The following is a 20,128-nucleotide window of genomic DNA, read 5'->3' on the forward strand; positions in this document are numbered from 1 at the left end:
GGGCTTCCAAGCAGCAGGTGGGTGGCCTGGGGGCCTCCGTTGCCACTGGACAGCCTCTAGAACTCCTAGAAGGAAGGACTCTGTCCAGGAAGAAAGCCTCCTGGGTTTGCAGAGGTGACCCAGGTGAGAGGAACTTTCCAGGAGAAACAAGCCTCCTGGGCAGGCGGCAAGAGGACCCAGGGCGCAGTGGAGCAGCTGGTCCTGGGGGCCCAAAGGTGCGGGTGGGTGGAGGTCTCGCGCCACAGAGTTTAGAGACCCCCCCGGGAGCCCGCTCACCAGGGGCAAGGGCCAGGAGTTGCCACATTCATGATTCTCTAAAAAAGTTATTTTATAATTTTGTTGTTGCTGTTTTTCAAGGTAGGGTCTCACTCTAGCCCAGGCTGACCTGGAACTCACTCTATAGTGTCAGGGTGGCCTTGAACTCATGGCGATCCTCCTACCTCTGCCTCCCAAGTGCTGGGATTAAAGGCGTGCGCCACCGCGCCTGGCTATTTTTTAAATTTATTTATTTGAGAGGGAGAGAGAGAGACAGATAGAGAGAATGGGCATGCCAGGATCACTAGCCACTGCAAACGAACTCCATACATATGTTCCACCTCGTGCATCTGGCTTACGGGGGTACTGGGGAATCCAACCTGGTTCCTTAGGGTTCGCAGGCAAGTGTCTTAACCATTGAACCATCTCTCCAGCCATTATTCTATTTTCTTTTATTTTTTTTGTTCATTTTTTATTTATTTGAAAGTGACAGAGAGAGATGGAGAGAAAAAGACAGACAGAGAGAGAATGGGTGCGCCAGGGCTTCCAGCCACTGCAAATGAACTCCAGACGCGTGTGCCCCCTTGTGCATCTGGCTAATGTGGGTCCTGGGGAAACGGGCCTCGAACCAGGGTCCTTAAGCTTCACAGGCAAGTGCTTAACCACTAAGCCATCTCTCCAGCCCCATTATCCTATTTTTTAAAAAATATTTTATTTATTTATTTGCAAGCAGAGAGATACAAAGAGTGAGAGAAAAGGAGAGAGAGAGAGAAAATGGGCACACTAGGGCCTCCAGCCACTGCAAATGAACTCCAGATGTGTGCACCACTTTGTACACCTGGCTTTACATGAGCACTAGGGAATTGAACCCAGGTCATTAGGCTTTGCAGGCAAGCTGCTGGATCATCTCTCCAGCCCAGGAGTTATTTGAGTCTATCCGCCTGTCTTTCTCTGTCCTCTGCTGAGATGCCCGGGCAAGGTTGGGCTGTGTTCCGTCCCACCTGCCCATTTGGCAAGCATGGAGCTGGACACCGGTGAGGCGTCCATGGCACCTCACGCCGGGTGACCCTGGTGAAACTGAAGTCTGAGCTGCTGGGTTTCTAGGTCTTAGGCTTCAACGTCCTCTTACCATGTATAGAAAGCGCCAGCCAGCTGCTAAGGCTCCAACCAGCCTGGGGCAAAGCCAGCCAGCGCCGCCCTCCCCAGACAGCTGAGCACACCTGGCTAGAGCCGGGAGGGGAGCAGGGACAGTGGGAGGGGAGGGGCGGGTGGACAGGATAGTGTGTCACCTCCTGGCCACTCTGCAATCCCTCGGGGACTCAAGGGGGCTGAGCAGGTGCTGTCCCCAAACCAACTATAACAAGCCAGAGGACAGGCTGTGACTTCCCTTGGCAAACAAGCTGGTGCCCCCCCGACAGAGACCCACTAATACAGCCAGGGGGTGGGGAGGAGATGGGGAGCTGCAAGCCGGGGAGACTGGGCCACCAGAGGGACAGGGCCAGGATCGCTGTGGCAGAGAAACAGGCCAGGAGAGGGCAAGGCAGAGGTACAAAGCTCAGGTCCTGGTTAAACTGTGAATTTGACCCTGGTATTGTTTTTCAATCTTTTTAAAATTTTTCTTTTATTATTATTATTTATTTGAGAGAGAGGCAAAGAGAAAATGGGTGTGCCAGGGCCTTCAGCCATTGCAAATGAACTCCAGACACACACTCCACCTTGTGCATCTGGCTTACGTGGGTCCTGGGGAATCGAACCTGCGTCCTTTGGCTTTGCAGGAAAGTTCCTTAACTTTCTCCAGCCTTTTCTTTGTCAAATATTTTATTTATGTGTGTGTGTGAGAGAAAAAGTACACCAGGGTCTCTAGCCAGTGCAATCGAATTCTAGATGCAGGCGCCACCTTGTGCATCTGGCTTTACATGGGTACTGGGGAATCAAACCAGGGTTGGTAGGCTTTGCAGGCAAGCACCTTAACCACTGAGCCATCTCTCCAGCCCAACAACCAGGCATAAATGTCAAAGAACCAGGCATAGTGGAGCACACCTTTAATCCCAGTACTCGGGAGGCAGGGGTAGGAGGATCGCCATGAGTTCAAGGCCACCCTGAGACTCCATAGTGAATTCCAGGTCAGCCTGGGCTAGCGTGAGACCCTACCTCGAAAAACAAAACAAAACAAAAACAAACAAACAAACAAAAAGTCAAAGAAGCTAAAGAAGACAGACCATGGCAATCCATTTATTAGGTTCTCATTTCTGGACATATGACAGGGGCTCAATGTGTGTTTGCTTATTCATTCCACAAAGCTTAGGCCAGAGAGATGGCTTAGAGGTTAAGACACCTGCCTGCAAAGCCAAAGGACCCAAGTTCGATTCCCCAGTACCCACATGAGCCAGATGCCCAAGGTGGCACATGCATTTGGAATTGGTTTGCAGTGCCTTTCTCTCAATAAATAAATAATAATAAAATGAATAAAAATTTAAAAAAAAAAAAACGAAGCTTGACCAGGCATGTACTATGTTGAAGGTTCTCTTCCAGGAGCTTGAGTTCCAGCATGAGACAGATCATGGGAAAAAAATTTTTGTCTGGGAAGAATGAGGTTAGACCCAGGCTTACACGTGTGTATGTGTGTGTGTGTGTGTGTAAGAAATCTGATTCAAACAGTGCGCCCTCTGCGGGGGGGAGAGAGGTAAAGAAAAGGTGGACGCTCGCTCCTTTTTTTTTTTTTTTTTTCCCCAACAATGCCCCTGGGATACAGCCGCTTTAGCCCCATCACGTGTTCTGATGACCTTCTAGGAAGAGCTGTCCCTTCCTTCACTCTGAAGCAAGCAAGCCAGCCGACACGCAGTGAGTATGGGCACATCAGGACCTCCCGCCACTCACTGCAAACAAACCCCAGACGCGTGCGCCACTTTGTGTGTACTGGGGAATCGAACCCAGGCTGTCAGGCTTTGCAAACAAGCACCTTTACCCGTTAAGCCATCTATCTATCTCTCCAGGCCCTATTTCTCCAGTTCTTACAATGAGGAATAGGATGCTAGAAACTTACTTATCTGGGGCTGGAGAGATGGCTTAGCGGTTAAGCGCTTACCTGTGAAGCCTAAGGACCCCGGTTCGAGGCTCGGTTCCCCAGGTCCCACGTTAGCCAGATGCACAAGGGGGCGCATGCGTCTGGAGTTCGTTTGCAGAGGCTGGAAGCCCTGGCGCGCCCATTCTCTCTCTCTCTCTCCCTCTATCTGTCTTTCTGTGTCTGTCACTCTCAAATAAATAAATAAATAAATAAATAAATAAATAAATAAATAAATAAAAATACTAAATGCACATTTAGAAACTTACTTATCTGACAATGGTGTTCAGTGGAAGGGACCACACCCAGCTCCAAAACTGAGCTTTAACCATTACTTCAGGGGATTCTTTTTTTATTTGTTTTGTTTTTTTCAAGGTAGTGTCTTGCTCTAGCCCAGACTAACCTGTAATTCACTATATAGTCTCAGGTTGGCGATCCACCTACCTCTGCCTCCCGAGTGCTGGGATTAAAGGCACGCACCACCACACCTGGCTAGGAAATTCTTTTTTAAAATCAAATCATTTATTTGTGTGTGTGCACATGTGTGCACGTGTGTGTATGTGTGTGCATGCCACTGCAAATGAATGCCCATCTGTCTTGAGAAAGAGAGAGACAGACAGAAAGAGAGGGTATGGCCCAGTGGGGTGGCGCACGCCTTTAATCCCAGCACTCGGGAAGCAGAGGTAGGAGGATCACTGTGAATTTGAGGCCACCCTAAGACTGCATGGTGAATTCTGGGTCGGTCTGGGCTAGAACAAGACCCTACCTTGAAAAACCGAAAAAAATATATATGTTATACATATATAAAATATCAGAGAGAAAGAGAACTGACATGCCAAGGCCTCCAGCCACCTCAGTAGAACTCCAGATAAGTGTGCCACCTTGTGCACCCGACTTACGTGAGACCTGGAGAGTTGAATCCGGGTCAGGCTTTGCCAGCCAGCACTTTAACCACTAAGCCATCCCTCCAGCCCTCATAGAAAGATTTTCTTTTTTCGGTTTTTCAAGGTAAGGTCTCTCTCTAGCTCAAGCTGACTTGGAATTCACTATGTTGTCTTGGGGTGGCCTCAAAGTCACGGCAACCCTCCTACCTCTACCTCCGGAGTGCTGGGATGAAAGGCGTGAGCCACCATGCCCAGCTTCAGAGAAAGATCTCGGTTGGAGGGTGTGCTAGGAGAAAGCACCTGGATGAATCAGGATTGTGAGAGGGGCACATGACGTAGCTTTCTAGACAGGGAGTCTGTTGTAATTCTGGATCATCCTCCACAATGTTAGCTCCTACTTTGGGATCTCCATTGTATATGACGTAATTGCCAACAGGGTGGCCTGTCCCCAGCAAAATGGGTACGACATGAAGAGAACGGCCTTAGACCTCACTTCTCCTCTTCCTTACACCCGTGCTTAAGAGCCGAGATGGGACCGGAGTGTTGATCAGCCAATCAGCCCAGCCCGTAGAGCGCTTACTTAATACGCGCAAGGCTCTGGGTTCCTCAGCAGACGACCCCCCCTCAAAAAAAAAAATAAGAAAAGAAACACCATGGGACAGAAAGACAGGATGCCCTGCCCACAGTTTCTACCCATCTGACTTCAGATCTCCCCCACTGACCTGCCACCCCGCCACCAAGCATTTCCAGTGGGCATGATAAGCTTCTCCCTCCACCCCTATCAGCAGCACTTTATCTCTGCCCTCAGGGACGTCAGGGCCAAGGGGTCGGGTATTTGAGGGACTGCATGGAGGGGGAGGATGAGCAGTAAGGGGCTAAGGAAGAGTCCCAGTGGGAAGAGGGGCAGGACAGATATTCCCCTGAGGAAACATCTGGCCGAGAGGGTGTAGGGACACCCTAAGCATTGTCACGTTCCCCATCAGTATTTTGTGCAGTTAAATGAGAACAGGCTGGGGGAGGGGGGAGCAGTGAGTTGTGGGGGAGCCAAGGGCACTGAGTCTGCAAAGCCCCTTGAAAGATGGCATTATTTTAAATATTTTATTTATTTATTTATTTATTTGACAGAGAAAGAGAGAGAGGGAGAGAATGAGCGTGCCAGGGCCTCCAGCCACTGCAAACAAACTCCAGACACATGCGCCCCCTTGTGCATCTGGCTAATGTAGGTCCTGGGGAATCAAACCTGGGTCCTTTGGCTTTGCAGGCAAATGCCTCAACCGCTAAGGCATCCCTCCAGGCCAGATACTATTTTTTTTATACATATTTTATTTATTTATTTGAGAGAGAGAATGGGTGCGCCAGGGCCTTCAGCCATTGCAGACAAACTCGAGATGCATGCGCTCCCTCATGCATGTATATAGGAAGTTGGAGGCCAGCCTGGTCTATGTGAGACCCTGCCTCAAAAGAAAATTATTGCAGGGTGTGGTAGCAGTCTGGGCTAGAGTGAGAACCTACCTCAAAAAACAAACAAAAATATATATGTTATTTTTACTAATTTTTTTTACTTTTTATTTTATTTTACTCTTTGGTTTCTCAAGGTAGGAACTCACTCTAACCCAGGCTGACCTGGAATTCACTCTGTAGTCTCAGGGTGGCCTCGAACTCACAGCGATCCTCCTATCTCTGCCTCCCCGAGTGCTGGGATGAAAGGCGTGTGTCACCACGTGCCCAGCAAGTATGTACTTTTTAGGTGTGGAAACTGAGGCACGCTGGGGCTGAGCAGCTTACCCTGAGTCACACCCTGGTAAGGCGTCAGAGCTGGGACTCGGCCTTATAGCCCATCGTGTGGACGATTATCCAGATGAGGCAGCACTCAGCCCAGAGCTAAATACATGATGCCCACATGTTGGGTATGCGCCAACAAGCCTCCCAGCTGTTTTGCCAGGGCCAGCCTGGGTTCCATGGACTCCATCAGTGGCCCAAGTCCTCCATGGCCCACACTCGACCCTTTCGGAAGGAAAGTCGAATGTCTGTGTACCCCCGGGGCACAGAGACCTGTAGAAGATCTCCACATGTGATTGGGGGGCGAGGTTCACCCAGGCCAAGCCAACGAGGACCTGCCTCTGCCACACAGAGGATCTGCAGGGTCTCTGGGCTCCTGGGGCACTCATCTTGGGACTTTCTTAGCCACAGGCTGCACAGCCTTTCCCCCACATGTGATGGATGAAGCAAGTACTCTCTGAGGGCGTCAGTGGGCGGGGATGCTGCCCATAGCCAAAGCCAGGCACCCTGAAGGCTGTCCCTAAAGGATGCTCCCTCCTCTGCCAGAGCCTGACTGAACTCATTCCCTCCCCTGACCAAGCAGGATGAGATCTTCCAGGGGCCCTTTGGGTACCTATGTTAACAAGAGCTAGATGTGGTCCTGAGGCAGGAGACCTTAGGTAGGAGACAGAAGGTTCCAAACCCCCATACCACACATCCCTCCACACATACCATTTTATTTTTTGTTTTTTGTTTTTTTTCAAGGTAGGGTCTCACTCTAGCCCAGGCTGACCTGGAATTCACTATGGAGTCTCAGGGTGGGCTCGAACTCACAGCGATCCTCCTACCTCTGCCTCCCGAGTGCTGGGATTAAAGGCGTGCACCACCACGCCTGGCCACACAGAACTTTCAAAGAACGTTCTTTTTAAATATTTTTATTCATTTATTTGAGAAAGAGAGAGAGAGAGACAGGATGAGTGTAGCAGAGCCTCCAGCCCCTGTAAACAAACTCCAGACATATGGTCCACCTTGTGCATCTGGCTTTACATGGGTACTGGAGAAGAGAACCTGGGTCCTTTGGCTTTGCAGGCAAGTGCCTTAACCTCTAAGCTATCCCTCCAGCCCTTCTTTTTGTTTTTATTTTTTTTTTTTAATTTTTATTTATTTATTTATTTATTTGAGAGCGACAGACACAGAGAGAAAGACAGATAGAGGGAGAGAGAGAGAATGGGCGCACCAGGGCTTCCAGCCTCTGCAAACGAACTCCAGATGTGTGCGCCCCCTTGTGCATCTGGCTAACGTGGGACCTGGGGAACCGAGCCTTGAACGGGGGTCCTTAGGCTTCACAGGCAAGCGCTTAACCACTAAGCCATCTCTCCAGCCCTATTTTTTGTTTTTTTTAAGGTAGGATCTCACACTAGCTCAGGCTGACCTGGAATTCACTCTGTAGTCTCAGGGTGGCCTCAAATTCACAGCGATCCTCTCACCTCTGCCTCCTGAGTGCTGGAATTAAAGGCATGCACCATCATGCCCAGCTGTTTTGTTTTGTTTTTTTTTTAACTTTATTTCTTTGCAAGCAGAGAGAGAGAGAGAGAGAGAGAAGACAGACAGAGGGAGAATGGGCACGCCAGGACCTCTAGCCCCTGAAAACGAACTCCAGACGCGTGCGCCCCCTTGTGCCTCTGGCTTACCTGGGTCCTGGAGAGTTGAACCTGGGTCCTTTGGCTTTGCAGGCAAGCGCCTTAACAGCTAAGCCATCTCTCCAGCTCCCCAGATGTTTTCTTTTAATATTTTATTTTTTGTTTATTTTTATTTGTTTATTTGAAAGTGACAGAGAGAGAAAGAGACAGATATATATAGAGAATGGGCGCGCCAGGGCCTCCAGCCGCTGCAAGTGAGCTCCAGATGTGTGCGACCCCTTGTGCATCTGGCTAACGTGGGTCCTGGGGAATCAAACCTCGAACCTGGGTCCTTAGGCTTCATAGGCAATTGCTTAACCGCTAAGCCATCTCTCCAGCCCTTAATATTTTTATTACTTAATTTATTAATTAATTGATTTATTTATTAGGTAGAGAGAAAGAAAGAATGGGTGTGTCAGGGCATCCAGCCACTGCAAATGAACTCCAGACACATGGGCTACCTTGTGCATCTGGCTTACATGGGTTCTGGGGAGTCAAACCTGGGTACTTTGGCTTTGTGGGCAAGTGCCTTAACAACTAAGCCATCTCTCCAGCCCCCAGCTGTTTTTTTTTTTTAAAATATTTTATTTATTTGCAGGCAGAGACAGAGAGAAGACACACACATAGACAAAATAGGCATGCCAAAATAGGCAAATGAATTCCAAATGCACGTGCCACTTTGTATATCTGGCTCTGCACCAGTACTAGGAAACTGAACTCAGGTCATTAGGTTTTGCAGGCAAGTGCCTTAACCACTGAGCCATCTCTCCAGACCCTTTTAAAGAACTACTGACAAACACTGACACAGTCTTCCTTAGGGATTAAAGACATGGATTCATGTCAGTTGGACATGAGTTAGAACCCCAGTCCTTCCACATGCAAGCTAACAGTGTGATGAAAACAGTGTTCCCATCTTGGTTCAAGGAGTTAACACACAGGAAATGTTGGTAACTAAGTTTTATTATAGTCCAGTTCTAGTATAGCACAAAGACTTGAATATTCCATTAATCTAGTATTGTATTCTGTTTTTTTTTTGTTTTTTTTTTTTTTTTCAGTTTTTTGAGGTAGGGTCTCATTCTAGCCCAGGCTAACCTGGAATTCACTCTGTAGTCTCAGGGTGGCCTCGAACTCACAGCCATCTTCTTGCCTCTGCCTCCCGAATGTTGGGATTAAAGGTGTGCGCCACCACACCCAGATTGAGTGTTGTATTCTAATTTATTAATTTACTTGTTTATTATTTTTGGTTTGGGGGAGGTAAGAATCGCACTCTGGCCCAGGCTGACCTGGAACACACTCTGTAGTCCCAGGCTGGCCTTGAACTCACAGTGATCCTCCCACCTCTGCCTCCGGAGTGCAGAGATTAATGGTGTGTGCCGCCATACCCGGCTATATTCTTCTTTAAAAAATATTATTTTTATTTATTTGCAAGCAGAGAGAGAGAGAGAGAATAGGGTCGCACCAGGGCCTCCTGCCACTGCAAACTGCAGATGCATGCGTCACTCAGTGCATCTGGTTTCACGCAGGCACTGCGGAATAGAACCCTAGCCATTGGGCTTTGCTAACAAGCACCTTTAACAAGTGGGCCATCCCTCCCACCCTCTAGTGTTGTATTCTTTTTTTTCTAATATTTTTTATTTATTTATGAGAGAGAGAGAACGGGCGCACCAGGGCCTCCAGTCACCGCAAACGAACTCCAGACGCGTGCGCCGTCATGCGCATCTGGCTTACGTGGGGGTACTGGAGAATTGAACCTGGGTCCTTAGGCTTCACAGGCAAAGTGCCTTAACTGCTAAGCCATCTCTCAAGCCTTTTTTTTTTTTTTAAGTATTTTTATTTATTTATTTGCAAGCAGAGAGACAGAGATGTGAGAGACAGACAAAGAAGGGGCGCGCCAGGGCCTCCAGCCGCTGCAAACGAACTCCAGATGCATGCGCCACCTTGTGCATCTGGTTTTACGTGGGCCCTGGGGAATCAAACCCGGGGCGTTAAACTTGTTAAACTTTGCAGGCAAACGCCTTAACCGCTGAGCCATCTCTCCAGGCCCTAGTGCTGTATTCTTGTTACACCCTCACAGATGCACACCTAAGCAAGTCACTGACACTGAAGGGGGACCTAGATCCTTCATTCACATAACCACAGACATAAACTGGCATCCATGACACAAACCCCACACACAGATCTGGACATGAAGGATACCACCACGTACTCACCAGGTACCAGGCTCTGCTCTGCCCTTAGTCCTCACAGCTGCCTGCCAGGCGCTGGATTTCTATTCCTTTCTTTTACAACACATGCATAGAGGCTGGCTGCGTCCTCGGATGGGGACACTTCTGGCTGTGGCACCAGGAATGTGAACTCCCTCCCCGCGCCCCCCCCCCCCGCCCCCCAGAGGAGGCCAACACAATTTCCAGTGTCATCTCCAGGGCAGCCCCAAGCTGGGCCCCAAGTGTCAACTGCCCTCCATCCCCAGGACAAAGGCCCAACCTGGCTTTCATGCCAGACGCGGTTGGGGGAAGCCTCCGCCCCCTGCAGTAACCAAGTTGTGACTTTAAAAAGGAAGAGACAAAAGTAAAACGGGGGGGGGGGGGTGTCAGGCTGGGCCACTCCCTGTGGGGGCAGGTGCTAAGTAACTCTATAAACCCTGGCTAATGATGCAATTATAGCCATAAACAGAACCCAGGAGGGATCAGGGCCAAAAGCCGGACCCGCAAAGGGCAGCCAGGCTGAGTGGGGTGGGGTTCCCTCCCACCTACTTCCCAGCGTCCAGGAAATGGGGTCGGGAAGGGGTCCTCACTGTTGACGGATGGATAAGCTTTGGCACCGACCAGTCCCGCTGGGCCTGAACGGGCTTCGGCCTGCCCTGGCCCACTCCCTGCCCACCTCTGACTGTGAGTCACCGGGGCCATCAGCCCTCTAAAGTCCAGTCGGCGCTCTTAATGGATTTAGTGCTCACGCAAGATATCCCTTGCCCATTCTCTGTACCCCTTCCACGGGACCTGGAACCAAGCGGTGACCCTCTGGCTCCGCCTCCCCGTGTAAACAATGCCGCTTCCCCTCCGAGAGCACCAGGAGCGGGAGGTGAGTCACCAGAAAGACCCTTATCCTTCATTATCCCCTCAGCTGCCCCCAACACACACACCCCTTCTCCTGTCCCGACAGCCGGAAGACAGGCAAAAGGAGCCAACAGAGTGGTCAGTTATCTCCAGGGTTGGGGAAACTGAGGCACGGTCAAAGCATAGCGGGCCCCTTTCCTTTCCACCGCATCTCCTGGGCTGGCCAGTAACTTAACTACAGCTGGCTGGCTCTCTCCAACGCTGCTCAAGGGCAAGGGCCTTGGGGGGGGGGGGGTGGAAGGGTGGGGGACAGCGTGCCCCCAGGGGTCAGCGCGCCAAGGAGCCGGGGCCTCTGTGTCCCCAACTTCACAGCATGTGCACCTGGCCGTCCTAGAGGAAACCGGAGACCAGTCCCCATCTCACCCCCGCCGTGGGCCTGAGTGCCAGGTCTAGGCCAGCGAAATCTGGGCCAGGGCGGGTTGCAAAGGGGCCCCAGAGGCCATGTCCCCAGAGGCTGTGTGTCCCCTTCCCAGCTCGATCAAACACCCGGGGGCTCCGGGTTGGGAGATGGGGCGGGTGGTAATGAACCCACACTCTGCACCCCCCCACCCCAACACACACACACACACACACACACACACACACCCTTGTGAACTGCGCGCTCAAGTTCAATCCTGAAACTCGGCGCGGAACGGTCCCAGCAGGGCAGCAGGCGAGAGGACAGACGGCTGGAGCCGGCGGAGGTTGGGGAAGGGCGCCTCGGTGAGGGGCAGGAGGAGAATGGAGGGCGGGACCCGGGCAGAGCCTGCGCTGGCACCGACCAGCGCCGCCCGGGCGCCCTCCCTTCCTCCCCAGGGCGAGAGGCTGGGGCGCGCCAGGCGACTGCGGCGCGAACCTGCTCGCACAGCCCGGAGCCGCTCGGGGCAGCCGTGCGTGAAGCCAGAACCCCGGAGCCCGGGCGGGGGACCAGGGGAGGCGGGGAACCGGGTGGTCACCGGCTCTGTCCCCTCGAGGTGGTGGTGGTGGTTGGTGGGGGGTGGGGGGAGATCGAGAGCCCGCGCAGGGTCTGGGGAGGGTGGAGAGGGGTCCTAGCCAGCCTGGAGGGACTGGACGGCGCAGACATGGTGGGGTGCTGGGGGCGGGAGGTGGGGGGGGGAAGCCAGGAGAAGGGGGCGTGTTTTCCGGGATTGGGGACTGAGACGGGGGCGGGGAGAGAGGAGACGCGGGGAGGACGACTCGGGAAGGGAAGTGGAAAGCGGGGTGTGCGGAGGATGCCCTCCGGAGTTGGGGTGCGCTGGGGTGGTGGGATTATAATGCAAGCGGAGAAGCCTGCTAAGGCCACCACCACCAGGGTTCGGGGACAAGGGGCGGCTTCTTCAAGGGGAAGGGAGGGAGGGAGGGAGGGACGGGACTTCCACCCGCACCCCTCCCCTCCGGCAAGCAGCCCAGCCCCCCCGGGGCGTGGCGCCACCCCGGCCCGCCCACTCTCTGGGACCATCCAGGCTGGGCCTGGCCCCGGCGGCCTCGGCCCCCGCACACCTCCCCGGCCTCCGACTCCCTCTCGTTGCACCTCCCGCCGCCACCGGAGTGGGTGGGTGACCCACCGCTCCGCAAGTGGTGCAAAGGCCCAGGGTGTCCCTCAAAACTTCTCGCAAGTTCATTGCCACCCACCCCCTGGCTGCTTCCCCCCCGACTTCCCTCGGCCGGGAAAGGCCCCAATGCCACCCCGGCCCCTCCCGCCCGGTTACATAAGGTTCTCCGAGCAGCAGTCCTCCCACCCCCCTCCTCCTCCTCCCCGGGACCCGGAGCCTGAAGGGAGGGGCCCGAGGGGCTCCCCGGCTCGGCTCGGTGCAACGCCGCACGGGCCACACGCCGGTGACACCCCCCCCCTCCGCCCCGGGGTTGCACCGACTGCAGGCGGGTGACGGCGCGGCGCGATCGGTTCCTGCTCCCCAACCTGCCACCAGCCCCCCCACCTCCGCCACCCACCACCCGCTCACCTGTCCCCCGGATCCACCGAATGGGAAACTGGGGAGCTGGCGGCGGGGATCCCCGGCCCTCTGCGAGACCCTCAAACCACCACCACCCTCCCCTCCACCTCCCCGGGTCCCGCTCACCTCGCTCTGAAGGTCAATCTGTCCGCCGTCGGCGCCCAGTGGGTTCCGGCAACTTGTCCCAAGTTCGGGTGCCCAGCCCGCCCGTGAACTTTGCAGGCCTCCCGCCCGCTCCGGAGCTCCTCCTCGGGCTAGGCGCCACCAAAGAGGTCCAGCCCTGTCCGCTCTTCCCGCTGCCGTCGGCACCGTCACCGCTCCCAGCGTCCCGCCCGCCTCCGCTGTCACCTAGCCCCGCGCACCCGGGCACCCGGGGCTTCGCCTGTCACTCCGTCGTCCACTTCCCTGCTGCGCCCAGCAGAGGGCAGCACCCGCCCCTTAGCCGGGTACCGCGAAGGCCTCTGGGACACGTAGTCCTTGCCGCCAAGCCCGGAGTGCACGCCGGGACTTGTAGTCCCGTTGGGCTGTGCCAAGGTCCGCGAGGTGTTGACATGTGACTTGGAACTTTTCTTCCCCCCTTTTATTTATTTTATTTATTTTTTTTTTTAGTATCAAAACATTTACTGAAAGATTTCAAAATTTTCAAAAATGTTATAAAACATGAGTAGCTACAATAAGGCACAACAAATTATTATGCATTAGTCTTTTTATTTTTCAGTACACAGGTAAGGCAAAAGGGAATGCCTACAAGCTTATGAGTAATGTGCTTATTAGGTTCTTTTATACATTCTCTTATTTGGCCCCATTCATAAAAAATTACCCTGGGGTTAGAAATAAAGACCAAAAGGGAGGAGAGGGTATTTAACATATTGCTATCATGCTAGCCCATTACCCTTCAAGCTCACTTGATGATTGCCAGACTCTTAAGAAAAGTAGTTTTTTGTGACCCGCAGTTCAACAGCGTAAAGAACCTGCAATGTTAGAGTTTGATTTGTAGAAAAGTAATAAAACATGATAATTTATATTTTTCTTCTAGTAGAGAAGTTTATTTCTAAGGTCATGGTTTTATTTCCTTGCAGGACACTAACCAGGTTTATGTCTTATAAGCAATCTCATTTCACGAAGGCATTCTCCACTGATTACTGAAATTCAAGTTTTTCCTTTTCTCTGCAAATTGCTCTGTTGTTCTGATGATGAGTTAGCTGAAACCTAGCTTATGCATTTACATAAGGATTATGTTTTTAATGATTTAAGAATTTGTGACTTGACAATCATCAACCACAGAAGGTAGGTAGCATATCCTCATCTTCCAGAGGAAGAAATTGAGTCCCAAAGAAGGTGTGCTACCTGCCCAGATTATAAAGTGACATTGAGTCCCAGAGAAAGTATGCTACTGCCCAGATTATAAAGTGGCAGTGATTTTTAAGCCCATTATAGAACATAAACTAGGGATTTATACATAGACACAAAATTTGGGTTTCAAAAACATCTTCAAAACTTAGTTTCATCTACAAATATTTATATGTTTTAATTATACACATGAGAGCTGGTATCAAAAAGAGCTAAGTCTGGATGACCTAAACCTTACAATTCAAACAGAAATTGAAGAGATTGACTATTAATTCACTTTCTTTCAATTCTAAAGTTTTTAAAACTGGTATTTTTGAAAGTATTTGCTCATAGAGTATATGAAATGAAATACTATCATTAAGGTTGGATATCCCACTGTCTTGCTGATTTCCTTTGTGGTCACAAAGACACTCAGCAAACTTCCAAAGGTGCTGTTATGAAAGTCCTTAAGACATGAGAATACCTACTAGACAGCTAGTGTGACATTTTATGAGCGTATCCCTACAGAACACAAACTTGAGATCTTCCTGAACAAATCTGACCAGATAATCAGCCCATCAGTCGCCTTTGTCCCTAGACTAGTAGAAAACAGAAAAACCAATAGCTTTTGAGTTATTCAAGTGTTGTGGGTGGGCAAACCACAGCTACTAACAACTTCCATAATTGTAGACACTAACCCATGGTAATTCCCTCCCTACCCCCACTCCCCATCATGTCCCCTCCCCCTCTCCATCAGTCTCTCTCATTTTTTGATGTCATGATCTTTTCCTCCTGTTATGAGGGTCTGTGTAGGTAGTGTCAGGCACCATGAGGTCATGGATACCCAGGCCATTTTGTGTCTGGAGGAGCACGTTGTAAGGAGTCCTACCCTTCCTTTGGTTCTTACATTCTTTCCACCACCTCTTCCACAATGGACCCTGAGCCTTGGGGGTGTGATAGAGATATTTCAGTGATGAGCACTCCTCTGTCACTTCTTCTCAGCACTATGGTGCCTTCTGAGTCATCCCAAGGTCACTGCCATCTGAACAGAGAAGCTTCTCTAACCAAAAGTGAGAGTAGCATTAACATATGGGGGTGAACATTAAGAAAAATGCTTACCAGGCAGCTTGATAAGCATAGTATATGCATTTAGCCAGACACTAGCAAATGTTATACTCCTAGGGTTCATGACTACCCCTGTTGTAAGTTTTCAGTATCAGGGATGTATTCCTTCCCATGGAGCGGGCCTTCAGTGCAAGTGGAGAGCAGTTGTTTCCCTCACAATGTGCCACTATTGCATCCATTGGCTCATTTGGCCTGACTGGCCATATTTAAGGCTTGCAGTGTCCAGTGTTGAGTATCTCCATTGGTGATTTCTCTCTCTCTCCCATTGAACTGCATGCAGCATGGCTCTTTCTAGCTTTCTGTCAGCTGGTCTATATGGAGATTTTCAGCTCAGCTCCAACAGGATTTCTCAGAGATCTTGGCAGCTCAAGTAGGTGGAGCCTTCAGCAATAGGGTCTCACCAATCTGTTCCTAGCGGGAAACCAAGAGCTTCAGCAATGGCCTATACTGTTTAGGGGGTATCAATGACCTCTCTGGCCAGCAACTCAGTGGAAGGTATCCCATCCCTGGCACTGAAAATCTACTAATAATCTATGGCTTCTGAGTGTTTCATTTTCCAAAAAGGTAGGTTTCCATATGACTTATTTATATCCTTAGATTTTGACTAGCCCTCCCTCCACCTTTCCTTTACTCAATCTCTTCCCCTGACCTCACTTAGGCCTTTTCACCCCCATTAATCTGTTCTTCTACTTACATATATACAATACCATCCTATTAAGCCCCCCTCCATCCCTTTCTATCCCCTTTCTAGCTTACTGGCCTCTGCTACTGAGTTTTATTCCTACTCACATAGAAGTCCAATCATTTGCAACTAGGATCCACGTATGAGAGAGAACATTTGGCTTTCTGGACCTAGGTTACCTCACTAAGTATAAACTTTTCCAGATCCATCCATTTTCCAAAAAATTTTAAAGCGGTCTGTCCTCAAGGAGGGGCCAGTAGTAGGCTCTTTGCCAGGGTCCCAGACACTGTGATGTTGTCATAGAAACCTCTTGGAGGGCTGGAGAGATGGTTTAGTGGTTAAGGCACTTGCCTGCAAAGACAAAGGACCCAGATTCGATTCCCCAGGACCCACGTAAAGCCAGATGCACAAGGGGGTGCATGCATCTGGAGTTCCTTTGCAGTGACTGGAGGCTCTGGAGCGCCCATTCTCTCTCCTTCCCTTCTTCTCTCTCCCTCTTTCTCTCTTTCTCTCTCTTAAATAAATAAATAATAAATTTAGAACCTTCTTGGAGGCAAGCCTATTTCTCTCCGGTTTCACCAGTGGTGCACCAGGAGATTCCCCACCACCACCACCGCTGAGTTGCCTCCAACAGAGGGAGGAGTTCCCTCTTACTGAGTCTTCCATGTAGGAAAGGATTGGAGGACGAGCCATTTGTTTGTTTGTTTGTTTGTTTGTTGTTTCTTTGAGGTAGGATCTCACTCTAGCTCAGGCTGACCTGGAATTCACTCTGTAGTCTCAGACTGGCCTCCAACTCATGGCAATTCACCTACCTCTACCTCCTGAGTGCTGGGATTAAAGGTGTGTGCTACCAAGACAGGTTTAAAATATTTTTATTTATCTATTTGCACTCAGAGTGAGAGAGAGCACAAGTGAACCAGGCCATCTTTGCCACTGGAAACACACATGCACCACTTTGTGTATCTGGCTTTACATGGGTACTGAGGAATTGAACCTGGACCCTCAAGCTTTGCAAGCAAGCACCTTTAACTGCTGAGCTGTCTCTCTAGCCCCATGATGCAGTATTAAACCAAGTGGAGTTTATTAAGAAAAGAAAAAGAAGGGGGCGGGAGAGATGACTTAATAGTTAAGATGTTTGTGTGCAAAGCCAAAAGACCCAGGTTCAATTCCCCGGGACCCACATAAGCCAGATGCATAAGGTGGAGTTTGTTTACAATGGCTGGAGACCCCGGGAGCCCATTCTCCTCTCTTTTTATCTGCCTCTTTTGCTCCCTCTCGAAATAAATTAAAAAAAATTAATTTAAAAAGGAATTAAATTTTGGGTTTTTTAATTTTATTTATTTATATGTTTGTTTGTTTGTTTGACAGAAAAAGAGGGAGCGGGAGAGAGAGAGAGAGAGAGAGAGAGAGAGAGAGAGAGAATGGGCGTGCCAGGGTTTCCAGCCACTGCAAATGAACTCCAGACATGTGCGCCCTCTTGTGTATCTGGCTAAAGTGGGCCCTGGGGAATCGAACTTGGGTCCTCTGGTTTTGCATGCAAGCATCTTAACCCAGCTTAGAAATTTTTAATATAGACTTAAGCATGAGGGTTAAGAGAAAGAGAGGTGCTCACGGAAAGAGCCAGGCACACCTGAAAGCGTGGGTGTGGACATCTCGGTGGCCTTTGCAATAGTCACCAGTGAGATTTAGTGAGTTCTGAAGCTATTATGGTCAAAGGATGGCGAGACAGAGATCACGGATGGTTCTTGCAACTCACGTGACAGGACTACAATTGGTGAGGTGAAACTGTCACACTGACGCAGGAAGTTAGGCTCTCTTCACTGAGATTTCCAGAAGATGTCTAGCAGAGGACAGAGGCCACTCTTGAGGTCTTAAGCCTGGCCTACTTAACATTCTTTTATTGTGGTTGTTTTCAGGGAAGGGTCTCACTCTGGCCCAGGCTGAGCTGGAACTCACTCTGTACTCCCTGTCTGGCCTTGAATTTGCAGCAACCCTCCTACCTCTACCTCCTGAGTGCTGGGATCAAAGGCGTGCACCACCACTCCTGGCTATAAAATTCTGTTTTGTTTTATTTTTAATTTTTTTATTTTTATTTATTTATTTGAGAGTGACAGGGAGAGAGAGAGAAGGTGAAAGAGAGAGAGGGAGACAGAATGGGCGCTCCAGGGCCTCCAGCCACTGCAAACGAACTCCAGACACGTGCGCCCCCTTGTGCATCTGGCTAACGTGGGTCCTGGGGAATCGAGCCTCGAACCGGGGTCTGTAGGCTTCACAGGCAAGCGCTTAACTGTTAAGCCATCTCTCCAGCCCTATAACATTCTTAAAAGGAATATTGTCTGAGCACACACCTTTCTTTCCAGCACATGGAAAGCACAGGTAGGGAGCCCTGCGCTGAGTTCGAGGACAGCCTGGGACTACACAGTGAATTCCAGGTCAGCGTGGGCTAGAGTGAGACCCTACCTGGAAAAAGCAAAAAAAAAAAAAAAAAAAGAAAAGAAAAGAAATATTGTCTGTATGTTGGCAACCTTCACAGCAAATGTTGTTACTTGTGCTACAATTCTTTTTTTTTTTTTTTTTGAGAGAGAGACAAGTTATATTTACAGACACTGTTGCCAAATATATGGGTTATCTATGATCTACATGCATAAACCTCACAAACATAACGCTGAGCCAAAGACCACCCCCAGAATATTGTGCCACAATTCTTGATTCTCTGGTGGTGAGAGACCTCAACTAGACTTGAGTGAGGGCTCTTTTTCTCTCATGTCCCCATACCTGTCCCTGTCTGTCTATCCTGCCTTAGTTTAGAGTAGGAGGCGTGACCTTGACCTTTGATCCCTGACCCTGGGCAGAAATGGCAATGTTGAAGTCAGCCTAGTGAAATATGAAGCTTGTGCTACCAGCCCTGGTATGATTTTTTTTTTTTTTTATTATATGGGGTGGGGGGTAAGTAGGGTCCCGCTCTATCCCAGGCTGGCCTGACATTCACTAGGTAGTCTCAAGGTGGCCTTGAACTTATGGCAATCCTCCTACCTCTGCCTCCCAAGTGCTGGGATTAAAGGCGTGCGCCACCACACTCGACTTCTCCTTCTCTCTTCTTTACTTTTTCTTCTCCATCTCTTCTTCCTCCTCCCCACAACATTTTATCCCAAGTTACTGGAGGTTTGCTTGGAAGCCCCCAAGGAGTGATGGGAATGAAGTTGAGAAGGTTAAACCTGGTGCTGGGCTGGTTAGAGCAAGTGGACCGGCTTTCCATATAATGTAAACAGCTATCCCTCCTGTTCATAGTTGAGGCCAGCCTGCTTTCAAATACAAGTCCCAGGGATGGGGGCGGTTAGCTCAGTAGTTAAAGGCTTGCAAAGCCTGCCAGGCCAGGTGCCGTTTCCCAGTGCCCACAGGTAACCAGATGCACCAAGTGTTGCATACATCTGGGGTTCATTTGCAGTGGCAAGAGGTCTTTTTTCTCTCTAGTAAAAAACTAATAATAATAATAATTATAATGGGCTGGAGAGATGGCTTAGTGGTTAAGGTGCTTGCCTGTGAAGCCTAAGGACCCAGGTTTGATTCCCTAGTACCCACATAAGCCAGATGTACAACGTGGCTGTGGTGGTTTGATTCAGGTGTTCCCCCATAAACTTAGGTGTTCTGAATGCTAGGTTCCCAGCTGATGGAGATTTGGGGATTAACGCTTCCTGGAGGGAGTGTATTGCTGGGGGCGGGTTTATGGGCTTTATAGCCAGTTTCCCCTTGCCAGTGTTTCGCACACTCTCTTGTTCCTGTTGTCCACCTTATGTGGGCCAGGGGTGATGTCCACCCTCTGCTCATGCCATCATTTTCCCCTGCCATAGTGGAGCTTCCCCTTGAGCCTGTAAGCCAAAATAAACCTCTTTTTTCCCACAAGCTGCTCTTGGTTGGGTGATTTCTACCAGCAATGCGAACCTCACTGCAACAGTGGTGCGTGTGTCTGGAGTTCGTCACAGTGGCTAGCGGCCCTGCACACCCATTGTCTCTCCATCTGCCTCTTTCTCTCAAGTAAATAAATAAAATAAGGGCTAGAGAGATGGTTTAGTGGTTAAAGCACTTGCCTGCAAAGCCAAAGGACCCAGGGTTTGATTCCCCAGGACCCATATAAGCCAGATGCACAAGGAGACACATGTGTCTGGAGTTCATTTGCAGTGGTTAGAGACCCTGGCACGGCCCATACTTTCTCTGTCTGTCTCCTCTTTATCTCTCTCTCTCTGCTTGCAAGTAAATAAATAAAATATAAAATAAAAGTCCCAGGACAAAGAAGGCTGAGTAAAAGTACAGTTA

At 50.2% G+C, this 20,128-nt stretch overlaps 1 protein-coding gene across 1 annotated transcript in view; it reads right to left on the minus strand.

Moving 5' to 3' along the window:
- Tfeb (transcription factor EB) overlaps positions 1–13,039 on the minus strand; it is a 72,331-nt gene extending 59,292 nt beyond the window's left edge. Inside the window, exon 1 of the mRNA XM_004649508.2 lies at positions 12,808–13,039. The gene's annotated coding sequence lies outside the window, so the exon portion shown is untranslated. The remainder of the gene's footprint in view (positions 1–12,807) is intronic.
- Between the last annotated feature and the right edge of the window lie 7,089 nt (positions 13,040–20,128).

Source organism: Jaculus jaculus, chromosome 8, assembly GCF_020740685.1.
Source record: "Jaculus jaculus isolate mJacJac1 chromosome 8, mJacJac1.mat.Y.cur, whole genome shotgun sequence".
Classification (NCBI taxonomy): domain Eukaryota; kingdom Metazoa; phylum Chordata; class Mammalia; order Rodentia; family Dipodidae; genus Jaculus; species Jaculus jaculus.